Source organism: Pseudophryne corroboree, chromosome 2 (assembly GCF_028390025.1).
Source record: "Pseudophryne corroboree isolate aPseCor3 chromosome 2, aPseCor3.hap2, whole genome shotgun sequence".
Lineage (NCBI taxonomy): Eukaryota > Metazoa > Chordata > Amphibia > Anura > Myobatrachidae > Pseudophryne > Pseudophryne corroboree.
The window spans coordinates 686,488,411-686,504,500 of NC_086445.1; positions in this window are offsets into that span (position 1 = coordinate 686,488,411).

Genomic DNA, 16,090 nt, shown 5'->3' on the forward strand with positions numbered 1-16,090 from the left:
AATGCTCACTCAGTTCCACCTGGAGTGATGGAGGACAATAGCTGCCTCCCCTTCCCAAAATCTGCTGCCTAGTTTGTAGGTGGCCTTGTGTAGTCCCTATAGGGGGCGTTGTTAGTTCCCCATATTTTTTTCTCTTCCCCATCAAGGTATTATTCCTTTTTCCATTCTTTTTTCTTCTCACACTTTCTCCCTCCTACCCAAAACTTAACCAGGTTGTTTGGTGATTACACACTTGTCTGTCACAACTTCCTTCCACGAATACACATGCTCTTGCATAAGTACCAGATATCTGGCCTACTCTTTCCTCCATCATACTACTCTGTTTTACTGTGGTTAAAGTAATCTCATTGAATGTTAAAGGCCTCAACTCCCCGTGTAAATGGAGTATGGCCCTACGTTCCTTTGCCAAACATTAAGCCCAGATAATAGTCCTGCAAGAAACACACTTTATTTATTCTACTCCCCCTTGATTTTCCAATCTCATTAACCGCCGCTGTTTTATGTCTAATTATGTCACAGCAAGAAAGCTGTGGTCGCTATTCTTATGTCTACTAATTTTGTGATAGAAGACCAGGTAACAAATTAGGATGGTCATATTTTGATTCTTTTTGGAAAACTGAATGATAGACAGGTGACAATAGCAGCTGCATATACTCCAAACACTAAACAGGTATAGATTTTGTTAGGAAGTCTTGCTCTACCCTCCAATGTTGCTCCAAAGGCTCCACACTGATTCTGGGAGATTTTAATAAGGTTCTCGACCCTGCTATTGATAAATCTTGAACATTACGTGCTATGTGACCTCACCCTCCTCGTAACAATCTCATGCATTTCAATGTATTCTACATGAATATGACTTGTACGATGTGTAGCTGGCAAGGAACCTAACTGAGAGTGACTACACCTTTATTTCCCATGTTCATAAATCCTACTCCCGTATTGACCTGGCCCTCATGGATAAGTGGACCTTAAGTCAAATCAATGAGGCTTCTGTCCTGCCGGTAGCATAGCTCAATCACTCGGCATTACATCTCAGATGGTAGTTAAACCATTTCAGACCCCTCCGTGCCCTGGCACCTTGTAGACCACTTACTTTTTTATTTTGAAAGCCAAACAAACTATTTCCTAGTCCCTCTCCATGTATCTGGAGACAAATTCCCCAGATGATATCTCATTATTTACCTTTTGGTGTACCTTGAATACAGTAGTTTGAGGTTCAGCAATTCAAGCAACAGCCCGCTTAAGCAAAACAGCTGCTTCTCAGCGAGCGAAGCTGGAAGCCCATTTGGCTGATCTAGATTCCAGACATAAATCATCTCCCTCCAATGACAGACTTTACTGCGAGCTCTTGAAGGCATGGGAGAAATGGAACTTATTAACCATGAAAGAGGTCAATAAGACACTCTTCAAACTGAATCAGAAACTTTATGTGCAGGGTGACAGGGCGGGCAGAATACTTGTGAGGAAGCTAAGGGAGGAAATTAGTGAAGAAACGTATTAAAGCCATCATTAACTTAAAAGGAATTAAAATAACGGATCAAGCGGATATTGGCAACGCATTCGCTAGTTACTATTCAGAGTTGTATAATTTAGATGATGACCCTGCAGTTCAACAACCAACGGCGGATGGGATAGCAGACTTTCTAAAGCAAGCCCGGTTGCCCTCTCTAGATGCTCCTACCCTCCAATCATTAGCACGTCTTTGGTCTATAGAAGAAATAAATGCAGTTATACATGCCCTCCCAGTGGTTAAGGCACCTGGTCCGGATGGATATATTAATACATTTTATTAGTGTTTTAGGGATAAGATTACTCCAGTTTTGGCCCATGTCATTAACAAAGCCTCGACGTGTGGCTCTTTTCCTAAATAAATTTTGGAGGCGAGCATAGTTGCATTCCCAAAGCCTGGTAAAAATCCTTCTTTGTTGGCTAATCACCTCCCGATAGCTCTCCTTAAGAGATGTAGTTACAGATGGAGTCACACTCATCTAGTGCAGCTCCATTGCAGTTGTGCACACCCAGCAGAACCAGGCGATCCGGCGCCTAGCCCTGCTACAGGAGTGCACAGAGACATTCCCATTAAAGTGAATAGGACACGTGCACGTCATGGACGCACGCGCTCCCTAGATGCTATGATGGGCGTACCTAGGCGGGTGCACCCAGGAACAGATGGAGCAACGATTAGCATGGCTCCATCTGTATGTGACCGGCGGCCAGAAGACCGCCGGTCACAATACTAATGCCTACATCCCACCCACTCAAAATCCCAACAGTCGGCATAAAACCCATAGAGTGGGAATAGAACCTGTGGCGAGTGCTTTGTTGCAATCATCCCCCCCTTCCCACCGGCATTCTAATGCCCGGGATTCCGGCATCAGTATGCTGACCGGCGGGATCCCAAGCGCTGGTCACCCATATCCAACCCCTCCTTAATACGTATTTTAAAATTTATGCGAAAATCATAGCGAATAGACACAGGGGGACATTTACTAAGCAGTGATAACAGCGGAGAAGTGAGCCAGTGGAGAAGTTGCCCCATCAACCAGTCAGCACCTCTGTATAATTTTATAGTATGCAAATTATAGATGTTACTTCAGTGCTGATTGGTTGCCATGGCAACTTCTCCACTGACTCACTTCTCCGCTTTTATCACTGCTTAGTAAATGGCCCCCTTAATCCCTTACTCCCCACTCTTATCCACCAGGACCAGTTAGGCTTTGTTAAAGGTGGAAAATCTCCCGATAACACACGCAGAGTTATAAATATTGTGGATGCCTTCTCTGCATCTGGGTAATGCCTATTATTGCTTTCTCGGGATGTGGAAAAGGCGTTTCATAGACTTCACTGGGACTATCTTTATGCTGACCTCCATAATTCGGGTTTGCCGGTCGTGCTTTATCCTCCATAGCGGCTTTGTACTCTACGCTGTCGGTCAGAGTATTTGTGAATGGGTTACTTTCCCCCTACTTTTTCAATAACGAATGGTACATGCTAAGGCTGCCCTTTATCCCCATTAGAGTTTGCGCTCACAATTGAACCTAGCCGAGATGATCAGATTCAGTCCTTCTATACAAGGCCACAACATCTTTGGACAAACATACAAAGTTTACCAATTTGCAGATGATGTCCTTTTAACTCTAATGAACCCACTCACATCACTACTGCACCTGAATAAATTTATTGATGCCTATTGCCTATGCAAAGGTCTCATACTATAAATTGAATGGCTCTAAAACTGAAAGCTCTCCCAATGAATCTTCCTCCAAATCTCTTGCAACTTTTAGGTGATGAATATCCTTATATCTGGCAGTATACAAGCCTTACATATCTGGGGATACAAATGACCCACACTTGCTGATTTAATAGCTGTTAATTTAATAACTGTAAAATTTCACCTATGACGATGGATTGGATGCTGTAGAGTATCCCTTGGATACAGTGCTATATCTGTATAGATCTATCCCTATATCGGCCCCAAATATGTTATTGAATAAATTCCACACAGCTTTTATTTAATATGTTTGGAGAGGTAGGAAACCCAGTTTGACTAGTAAAATACTTTCCTTTCTAAAATTGGAGGGTGGACTTGCATACCCAGACCTACATAGTTTCCAACTGGCATGTATTTTATCTCAGGTAGGGTCATGGTTTGTTACAGACAGCCCTAAGACTTGGGTCCTCTTCGAGAGGGGCTTGGTTTTTCATTTCCATTATCTGACTGCCTGAGTTCAACACCAACAACTAAATGACATCACCTTTAAGTGTGTATGGCATTTGTGGTGGGATCTGGCGATATCTCCCTTCCCTTGAACATACTTTCCCTCAAAAACTTGGCGCTCCTTATCCCAAACCTTAAGTTTCGACACTTGGATATCCCAGGGGGTCCATTTTGACTTAGAGTTAATACTGCATAGTGTACTGATACCGTACTCCCAATTACAGACACAATATTCCCTTTCTCTGAGAGATTTATGTAAGTATCTCCAGCTCAGGCACCGTCTGTTTAGTGTCACGGCAGCCCCACATGCATTATCGACACTCCCTAAATATCTTACTGACAGAACTTTCTTGTCACCCCAAATTTGTTACTGGCTCTATTCCATGTATTTTATGAAGACATCCCCACTAATGCCCGTTATGTAATGGGTCATATACTCATTTCGACTAAACTCTTGATTGCCCAACACTGGCGTTCAAGCACTATATCCATTATTATTGTGGTGGAGAAAAATGTTCAGTACCATTATGAGTTTGAAACTGCGGGCTCTTCATATTTACCATCAGCCAACAACCCGCCGCTACACTGGTTTGGCTGGAATGAGTATTGTGCCGCTAAACACAAGGTTTAGTCTACCTCTTGTTGTGATATGACCTTCCTAGCTTCCTAGATATTCCAATTAACATAGCTATGTATGTTATTTTCTTTTGTCTTTACTGTATATTTGGGTGACAATTATGTCACTGTTTTCATATTGGAAGAATCTTCTTACCTTCTGTACTCCAATATTTATGTGCAGTATATGGCTGTATTATTTTGGTGTGTCTACTCTACCTAGTCCCCTTTCCCTCGTTTTTATTTCTGTACCTCCCCCCTTATTATATTCTTTTATTAACCTTAATAAAAATCTAACATTAAAAAAAGTGATTAACTAATGTTGCTGTGTATCTAATCATCATCTTCCCTCCAGCATTTCTTGCGGCATAATAAAGAAACGTCCTGATGGAGATTGCTGTCATTGAACTCACTGTTTGTGTATCAATATTTCCTACCTCTCTGAAACACGTACAATGAATAATGTACAGGGAGAAAAACATCTTAGGAAAAGGGTCCATCACATAGCCACTGAACACATGTGATTCCTCTTACAACCACTTGTTACATAATGGCACAGCCAGAGGACACATTTGAGAGGGTCACTCCAGAAAAAGCATTATTTCAACCAACTAGTCAGTCCAGGCCAGTGATTCCTTGGGAAGTGGGGACCCCCCAGGATAGGGGTCCCCCATCTCAAGTATACCCCAGGCCTGAACAGAAGCCAGGTGCCAGCAGTCAGTTAAATATAGATTTAAAGTAATATTGTCCTGTACATGAGGACTACTGGTCCCAGCAAACCTCCCCTGCATGCTGGCACTTGGAGAACCATAAGTAGCAGAATGCAAGGCATGGTATCTATAGGCCCCCTGTAAAAGACATATTAAAATAAAAACAGTATATTGATTGTTTTAGTATTTTATTATCGAGCACCTTCACCTGGGGGGTGGCAGCCTTCAAACTCTTTTTCATGGCCGCCACCACTCCCAGGAGTTCCCTGGCATCTTCACCTGGAGGGACTCTTCACCGCTTCTCCTCCACTGTCAGACTATCGCCCGCAGCCTAGCACTGGCTAATATTAGCTGGCACAAGGGGACAGGGTGATGATACAGTGAGATGCGATTGGCATGCCACGGCCATCTTGAATTTAAAAAATAGCACTATGGGAAGCTATGCCCGCTGCCAAACTCTGCTTTAAGGTGAAGCATGCCAGACCAGCGCCACGCCCACACGCCGCCTCCCACCATCACAACCATGCCCCCCGCCGCCTCACAATACACCAGATCTTGCACTGCCGCCACACTGATAGTGTGCTGGGCTGCCAGGACTGGAGATCGGTCGCCTGCTCTGGTCTCCGCAGCCTACAAACTACAATGTCGGTCGCCTGGACAGCGGTCGGGTCTCCTAGATCCTAAGCAGGTCTAAAAACCAAGAGACCCAACAGGTGTCCACGATCGAGTGTGCAGGTTTGTCGGCTGAGGGTACACACTTGTCCAATGACGGGCAAACCCATCGTCGGGAGTCAGATCTCTGGGGGATTGGACAAGTGTGCACTCAGCTTATGACTGTTGTCAACATCGGTTTCAGACTGCTAAGTAACCTTGAAATGTGACAGCAACACAGTGGAACTTGTGCGGCAGTCCACAGCTGTTGACTAGAAGTCTGCCAGCATGAATTAGAATAATAATGTCATAAAGAACTTAATTTTAAACTCTAGTCAGCAGTACCTGCTGATGACGGGCCTTTTTTTATGTGGGGCCTGTGGCTGCAGTCCCATCTACACTATTGTTAATTCAGCCCTGTATGAATGGTTTATATAGTCAATAAATAAATGAAAAATTGTTATATAAAAGAGCTACTGTATAATCAAATACAACACCTACCAGTTCCAGTGTTGATCTTTATACAATACAGAAAGTAATATAGTGGCCAATATACTATACAGTGAGCATTATACTGGTTAAGGTGTAGTAAATCTGGCAATATGAAAACTGCACGGAAATTCGGTGAGTTCACTCATACACACTTTATATTTCCCTCTGGTGAAGAGTACACTAGCTTTGCTGCTTGCGCTACTTACATTTATCAAAGAAAGTTTTTCAGCAGGATGTAATAGCCGAGATTGCTGTAGGTGCGGGATGCCGACTAATCTCTGAAGTTTTTTAAAGGGGCAAACACTTACAAGGCAAAACCAGGCCTTGTAAGTGATTGCCTCTTTTAAAAAAGTTTGAGATCGGCCGGCATCCCTTACCTTTGCCAATCTCGGATGCCAACACATCCCTCCAATTGTAGCAGAACTGAGCTGTTTATTTTTTTAAAGAATAGTAGGGACATAAAATTCCATTCATAGGATTTTTCGCTGAGTTAAAGTGATCACATGACTATTTACATTTCATTCATGAAATACCTGACATAGGAAATAATTTCTATTTTTTTCCTTCCTTGTACTTCAAAAGTCAGTGAACCCTCGACTGAAATTTAGTTGTTTTTTTCTTACACATTTTTTTTACAGCAGCTCAATAAAGAATGCAAATTCACTGAAAAGAAACTGAAACTAATTTCATATATAATAACATTTTTCTGAACCAGTTTTACACAGGTGGATTGTCATTTCATATTAAAATAGTTGAAACAGAATAACTGCAAATTAATTGTACAGCTAATTTTAATATCTGCTTGAAAATGTCAAACCAGTTCCAAATTCAATACATTTCACCAGTCTGAGAGGTACGAACGTGTTTCTGGTACATTCTTCAGCAGTGGTGCAAGTATGCTGTTACACTCGGGTATGGCATACCCTTAAAAATTTGTCAGCAGGTACGCAGAACCACCTGCCACACACTTTGCACTTGTGATCGCCATTACCACAATTACAATGTGCCACCGAGCAACAAGCCAATGGTGTCTGGCAGCATGACGGTACTCCCCACTTTGTCAGGGTTACTGGGAGTGCGATGGTGACATCATGACGTTTCATCATGCTTCCTCCTCTGGTGGCTGTGGCTGGCACGAAGAGAGGAGCCTGGGTGCACTTTCCTGTGGCGTCCCTTGCTGGGTGCAACAGTGCAGCTGTTTCCCTTCACTCAGCTCATGCGATACATCGGCACTGAATGGCTTTTGTTCTTCACAGGCTGGGCTGCTGGACATGTCTCTGGCTTCACTGTGTGGTAATTAATTTCTAATATAAGGTGGACACTACTATATATTTCTATTATTATGAAGGTAATAGTATATATTTATATTGTAATGTGGACACTACTATATATTTCTATTATACCAGGGGCACTACAACAGTATATATTCCTGCTATAATGGAGACATTACTATACATTGTTATTAAATTATGGGCATTACTATATATATTTATTATACCAGAGGCCCCTCACAACACATGATCATGCCCATATTTCAGCACTTAGTGACACTAAGAAAATATTTCTACCTGCACCACTGATCTTCAGTAAGAAAGTATTGAAATTTGAAATGGTCTAAATTTGTGTCTTGTTTTTACCATTTGCGTTTGACATTTAAAGCTCACTACCAATTCACATTAGAGGTTTGCATTAATATTAACAATTTTATAGGTTTACAGATTTCAATATTTACTTTTGAGGTTTACAGATCATTTAAAAAAAAAAGTTTAAAATACAAAATGCAAGCTCTATGGGATTGCCTATGGTTCAACCATATGCCAGCCAGCTAGCTTATGTGAAAACCAATTTAGTCAGGTGTAAACTGACTTGATTATAGTAAAACCTGTTTGACCTGTTTGATTTTATTCTGTTGAACTGTCAACTTTTTGATTCGATTTAACAAAATGTTTTCGAGAAACAGTTTGCCATAGCCACTTTGAGCATCTTTAATTATACATAGTCATTTCTAAATGATACAAAAAAAGCTAGATTCTCTCGAATTATTATTATTTTAACATTCATAAATGTGTAAGAAGGATGAGATGTATCAAATCTACTAAAGAGGAGACCTGGAGAAGTTGCCTCTAGTAACCAATCAGACTGTATAAATAATTTTATAGACTGTACTAGATATTGAGGAAGGATTGTTATTTTTCTTTATGATCTCTAAAGAGATATAGATTTTTTTTTTTTAGCTATGATGGTTGATAAGGGGGACTGGCAATGTGTTCCCCAAAACTCAATCCCAACTAATGATATGGTAAAACAATTACAGTAATAGTGATCATGTTACAGTAGAGAGATTCAGTGGGTTCATTACTATGAAGAAGTGCCATTGCAGTGCTACAGTAACTCATTTGAATTTTTGAATCTATTTTTCTTTATGCTGTCAATGCTAATAAAGACATTGATTCAATATAGAAAGACTAGCTGCAGCTTCCTTTAAATAGTGTAAAGTGTGGACATCTTTTTTTGTAGCATTCCAAATCGTTTGGAGAAACCTCTTCAGTGTGCTTCACCTCAAACTTGCAATCACTGATCATTACAAAGTGTACACAGAAGAAGATATACTACATACTACATGTATTCTAAAGTACTATCCAAGTTTACAGTAGAACATACAGATTTGATTTACCACACTTCACATAAACAGCAAAATGCAAGTATAGACCAATTGGCAATGTTTTTGTCACTCTTGCTTGTCAGCAGCTACTCATTTGTTTGGTCAATTTTGGGGTTGGCTTTTTGAAAATTTACTACACTGCTAGAAAATAGACACCACTGAGTTCTAGTGTCTTTCTCGGGGGTTTAGTGATTTGACAGTTTTGAAAATGTCTCCTTAAAGACTCACAGCACAAGTTTCCCTTGTCATAGTGTCAACCAGCCCCAGTCTGGTTAGCTTGGAGCTAAAAATCCATAGGGAAATTAGGCATTAGAACTACATACTGTACATGCAGGGAGAGCCAGCATGAGAGGGATGGGACTAGCACAAGGTACCCACTAAGATGCCATGGCCATGTTCTTCTTGTCACATCCTATTAATTTATAGCAAAGTAACCTTATACGCTGTTCCCACACCCCCACAAAATATACTGGACATGTCAGCAGCCCTGAGGTTTACATAATGACAGCCTACCTCATGCTGAATAGCATTGGGATATATCTAGGCTGACCATATTATCCCTTTAACCTGGGACACTCATGAATTAGAAAAAACAGGGTGGGTTTTACTGCACAGGATCGCTCCTAGCCCTATTAACCCTCTAGGGTAAGTAGGAATGCTTAAAATTGCATAAGGAGAAAGAAAAACAAATGAATAACACAATTCCTTTCATTTGATGGCTGATGTTAAGTCAGCAAAATCAATAATACAGGGATTGGTGGTGCTCCCCAGAGTCAGAAAAAAAGTGTTTTGGTGTGAGGGAAAAAGAAGACTCTATAATGGGGTCACTCTTAACTATAATAGGAAAAAGAGTCCAGAACGGTATCAATATTGATCAGTCTAAAATCTACTATTTATTAGATATGCATTAAAATAAGAGGAACAACACAGACACACATACACATAAAAAAAGGGGAAAACTATGTTCCTGGAGAGCGAATAAATGCCGTATAAGTTTCAATAATTTATTGATTACACCTGTGCAGGTACATTATAAATAATGCGTGGATTTTAGGGCCCAAAATATTATTTGGACTGTAATGAGTCCTGATTGTTAGATTAATTGCATGCGCTTAGAGAGGACACTCCAATATTATGTAATAATCACTAGAACGCCCATTGGGCTTGTTCAATATACACCACATATAATGAAGTCCCCAAAAAAAGCTATTTTGCAAATAAGATAGGGAAATGTTACCAGTATCAGACACATGTAATAAGTATTGTTATGGTTCCATCAAGAACAACATTCAGCTTAGAAACAAACTGTCAATTCCCTATAAGAAACACAGAGATAAGGTTGTATCACTCCTTGAATGCCAGAGAATAATTCCCTTTAGTAGCAGAATAACTGCTCCTGTATCAGACAGCAATGTATCAAGTATACTTTCAAGTTGTAAGATACAGCAAAACAGTATAGCAGTATAAAGTACAAAATCTTTAACTGACTCTGTACCTCTTTGGGAACTTATACTGTGCAATCGCTGCTCCTAATTCAACAGCAATGTATCATATAAACCTTCAGGTTGTAAGATACAGCAGAACAGTATGAAACACAACATTTTTAACTGACAATGTACCTCTTTACTGTATCACATATATTAAATTAATTCAAAAAATTCTCATAGTATTGCTTATAGTCCAAATAATATCATGTGAGCATCCAGCAAATAACATCACCAGCAATATAAGCTTAATGACCTCAATGCAAATGGTATCACATAGGCAATATCAAAGAGGGATTGAGTAGAGAATAGTCCAGCAGATCTTGTCCCTGCTGATATCTGCTTTCTCACCCTTTTGATCACCTGGCAAATCAGGTTTAATCAGTGGAGGGTGGATGAGAGTATAGCCGGACCTCTGCTGGTATGAAGGAAAGTAAAGGGCCTTTCTGCTGTTTCTGTTAGAGCGTAGCTGACACCCTGATATCAAATGACATTGCAGTATGTCACGCCGCAATTCAGAAATGAGAGAGGGCTGAAGGAGAAAAAAGTGCTACCTCCGTCTCGGTGTAATAGCTGGTGGAGTGTGCATTTTCATTCAAGCATGCTGGGCCTGTTTATCCAAACTGACAGCGGCATTAACACATATTCAGTGGTCAGATAACCGGTTTCACCCGAGGGCTTGTTCACATCTCTATCGCTGCCAGTGCATGCAATTAATCTAACAATCAGGACTCATTACAGTCCAAATAATATTTTGGGCCCTAAAATCCACGTATTATTTATAATGTACCTGCACAGGTTTAATCAATAAATTCTTGAAACCTATACGGCATTTATTCGCTGTCCAGGAACATAGTTTTCCCCTTTTTTATGTGTATGTGTGTCTGTGTTGTTCCTCTTATTTTAATGCATATCTAATAAATAGTAGATTTTAGACTGATCAATATTGATACCGTTCTGGACTCTTTTTTCCTATTATAGTTAAGAGTGACTCCAGTATAGAGTCTTCTTTTTTCCTCACACCAAAACACTCATGAATTACACAGTTTCTGTGGCTAGCTGACTACAAGCCTGCATTTCACCTGGTTTTAAGCTACCACAGAACCCGTGTAATTCATGAGTATCCAGGTTAAAGGGATAATATGGTCAGCCTAATATATCCTGATGCTCTAGGTGCCATGGTAACGTCAAAACTAAAAAACAGATACATATTATTTTAGACATATAAGACATAGCAATGCCTGGCAGCCATTACCTGCTTAGGTATAGTGGAGCATTTGAAATTACAAGTACCACCATCCTGATGGTTTCTATAACATGTTGGAGCTTAAGGAACTACAATGGCAGCATGCTCTGGCATCAGTTCCTTTGGCCTCCAGTATTACCTCCATGCCGACGACACTCAACTTTACCTCTCCTCTTCTGATCTCTTCCCTTCCCTCCTCTCTAGGATGTCCAGCTGTCTCTCTGCCAGCTCATCCTGGATATCCGAGTGCTTTTTATACTCAACTTGGCCAAAACTGAACTCATTATCTTCCCTCCATCTAGAGTCTCCTCCCTTCTTGGCCTCACAGTCACTGTCAACAACACCACTATCTCAAACTTTATTTCCCAATTTTGCTGCCTGGGAGTCATTATTGACTCTTCAAAGTCACAAACCTGGGACTTAGGCACTCATATCATGTCTGGCAGTGCTTCTATAAGGTGGGCTATACTGTTCCAGAGCAATATCAGCACTTTGATAAGATGCATGGACAAAGCCATCATGGATCTGATCAGCTGATTGCTTTCATTCAGCCAATGTCTGTCTGATGTGCTCACATGACTGTTTTCTCCTATCCCCAGCAAGAGTGTCCTATTTAAAGCTGCACCTGTCACTAGCACATGGGCAGAACAAATTGAAACATAACTACAGTGTGTACATTCTGTCTCCTATCCACTACCTAAACCCGTGCATCTGTTTCTCGGTACTACTGTATGCAAGCTGCTTCTACCCTGATGCATGAGAGTCTGTCCCAGCCACTCTGCAATGTTATTGCTATTGCCAGTATCCAGCCTGCATACAACAGTCTGTGTTCAGTGCTGGAGCATCCACCGGTGTCTCCAGCATGTGTTCAACTTGCTGTATCCAACCTGTGCTCAGCCAGCTGTCTCCTCTGGTTCGGGTCTGGTTTAAGTCTGCTCTATTCAAGTCTGGTTCAAGTTTGCTGTTTCCTGCAGTTCCAGTCTAGTTTCAGCCCTTTCTTGGTTCTCATCCTACTTATCTAATCGCTCCTTCAGTGTTCGTTTCTCTGATTCCATCTCCTCTTCGCTACCTCTCTCAGTTGTCGTACGCAAGGCTAAGTCTTAGGTCATCTGCTTTTCTCTATCTATACTACATCTCTTGGTAAACTAATAAACGCTATCGGATTTCAGTTTAATCTGTATGCAGCTGATACTCAATTCTACCTATCCTCCACAAATTTGTCACGATCTGTATTGGGTCGTGTCACTGAATGCCTTTCTGCCATTTCATCTTGGATGACATCTTGCCACCTCAAACTTAATATTTCCAAAACAGAATTAATTATATTTCCACTGGTCAATAGTAGTTACCAACCTGATATCTCTATCACTGTTGATAACTAAGCAATCATCCCTACCCCACAAGCTCGCTGCCTAGGTGTCATTCTTGTCTCTGAACTGTCCTTTGTTCCCCACATTCAAACTGTATCAAGATCAGAATCAGAATCAGAATCAGCTTTATTGGCCAGGTATACTTGCGTATACTAGGAATTTGTCTTCGGTTTGCTATACAACAGCCAAGTAGGTAACAGATAAGCAGGTGGGGGGGGGGGGGGCAAGTAAAGTCACACAGATAGGTATACCGTAGGGACACAAGTTAGTTACATGTACGTCCAGTCAGTCAATGTTCAGGAGTTCAGCAGGCGGACCGCTTGGGGCAAGAAACTTTTGAGGCTTCTGGTGGACCTGGCGGGGGACAGCCCTGTAACGCCTGCCTGAAGGAAGCAGGTTAAACATGCTGTGGCCGGGATGTAGCTGGTCTTTTACTATCTTCATTGCCCGCTTTTTAGCTCTGGACAGGTACAGGTCCTGGACTGAGGAAAGTTTGGCCCCGATGATCTTCTCTACGGTTCTGACCACCTTTTGGATCCTGCATCTGTCCCTCACGCTGGCGGAGCTGTACCATACGAGTATCGAGGAGCACAGTACCGACTCCACAATCGCGGTGTAGAAGAGGAACAGAAGCTTCTGTGGGATGTTGAACTTCCTTAGTTGCCTGAGGAAGAACAACCTCTGCTGCGCTTTCCCAACAGTGGTGTCAGCGTTGGACCCCCATTTAAGGTCCCGGGAGATTGTGGTCCCTAGAAACTTGAAGGAGTCCACTAGCGATACCACACTGTCAGCAATCGTTAGCGGAGGTGCACTAGATGACTTCTTCCTGAAGTCCACTATCATCTCAACAGTTTTGAGGGGGTTGAGCTCAAGGTTGTTGTGGATGCACCACTGGGCCAGCCGGTCTACTTCCCATCTATAGGCCGATTCTTCCCCGTCCTTGATGAGGCCAATGATGATCATGTTACATACATCTAAGAAACATATCCAAAATATGACCATATCTTACACAAGACATAGCAAAAACTCTAATCCATGTTCTCATTATCTCCCGCATTGATTATTGTAATAGTCTCCTGACTGGTCTTCCCAAACATAGGCTCTCACCACTACAATCCATTTTGAATGCAGCTGCGAGGCTAATCTTCCTCGCTAGATGTTCATTGTCTGCAGATCCGCTCTGTCAGTCCCTCCGTTGGTTACTGGTATTCTACTGTATTAAATATAAAATACTTTTACTTACATACAAGGCAATTAACCAAACAGCACCAACATACATCTCTTCACTCATCTCAAAATATCTCCCTACCCGACCTCTCCGCTCTGCACAAGATCTGAGTCTCTCATCCACATGTATTACTTGTTCACACTCAAAATTACAGGACTTTATCCGGACTTCACCCACCCTGTGGAATGCCCTCCCACGCACAATAAGTCTCACCTCTAGTCTCCAAACCTTTAAACGTTCCATGAAAACTCACCTTTTCAGACAAGCCTATCAAATTCCAGGCCCATCCACATAACCTTCAGTGCTTCCCTATCTAATTGCATCCTCTCTGTACAGTACACATAATCTCACATATCTTGTCTTTCTTTATTCTCACACCCTCCTGACCCTTGGCCAACATTGTTGGATGATCATGTCATACAACCCATTAAGAACCTAGCAATCTGGAGGACCATTATGCAATAGGTAGCATCAATCCTTGTGTATCAATGCCTATTTCCCTATAGAATGTAAGCTAGTGAGCAGGGTCTTCCTCCCTCTATGTCTGTTTTTACCCAGTTTTGTTCTATTACTGTTGCTCTAATTGTAAAGCGCAATGGAATATGCTGCGCTATATAAGAAACTGTTAATAAATAAATAAGCTTGCTGTCCCCCCAGGGTCAAGTCCCGTTAATGTCTGCTATTTCCTCTGGTTCCAGACCAGTCCAAGCCTGCTATTCTTTATTCTGGTTCCAGTTCTGGTCAGTCTATACATATTCAAGCCTGTGTCCTTCATTTTGGTCCCAGTCTGATTCAGCCTGCTACCTTCATTCCGATTCCAGCAGTGACGTGCGGTGAGATGAGGCAGTTGAGGCAATACCTATTCCGCAAATCTCTGATGAAAACTCACCAAATTTCCAGCAGTATACTGTATATGGCAGCACCTTTGTTTAATTCCCACATGAACCCTTTGGCTCATTCAGTGTATTGAGTGTAAATCTGGCTCTGGTACCAGTCAGTGCCTCCTGAGTCATTTACCTCACCGCACATCCATGGTTTCCAGTCTGGTCCAGCCTGCATATTTCCAAGCCTGTGTCTTTCCATCCAATCCCAGTCCGGTTCAGCCTGCTACTTACTCTCCAGTTCCAGTACAGTTCCCGCCTGTGTTATTCCTGCCACAGTTTGACGTACTGTATCCTGTTAATACCACTGACTGTAATAGTGCTTCTAAGTACCAAATCTTCAGTCTGCTATCCTTTTTGACTCCATGCAAGTCTGATTACAACTTGCCTGCTCATTGAGGGTTCCAGTGGATGGTTCCTGTATTAGATTCTTCAGCTTGTACTGCTGTGTCATGATTTCAACATCATTCCACTATCCTCCTCAGCACCATAGCTCCAAGACTGTCTCTGATTATTGTACCTTCGGCTTGACCATCTATGGTGGTTGTGTCCTTAGGATCATCTCTCTGAGTGTTGAGGTTTGAACTAAGTCTCCAGTGGTTTGATCTGTTCCAGGTGCTGGAGACTGGGTACTGGATCTATATCCCTACTTGAGGAAATTTGAGGCCAAAGCACCCAGCTCAGGTATCCAGATTGTGCCACTATCATTGGATTCCAGACAGGCTATTGATTATCTGTATTACCCCCGTTTTGTTCTTGAGTTTTCAAGTAATGATTCTAGCTTCCAGGTTAAGGACTTGGACTGAGTTCACCTCACTGTATGTTCAGCATATTTCCAGTTTCACTCATCAGTACAGTCCACGTGTCCTGACTTAGATCAGAAATCCAAGTCTGTGGCATTCCCTCTCCCACACTTCCCATATTAAATCTCTAGTTCTATCCTGTCAGCTCAAGCTGCGCAACATTGCTTACATCAGACCTTTTCTCTTCCTGGTTGCCACCAAAACTATTGTTCACTCACTGACTACTGTAT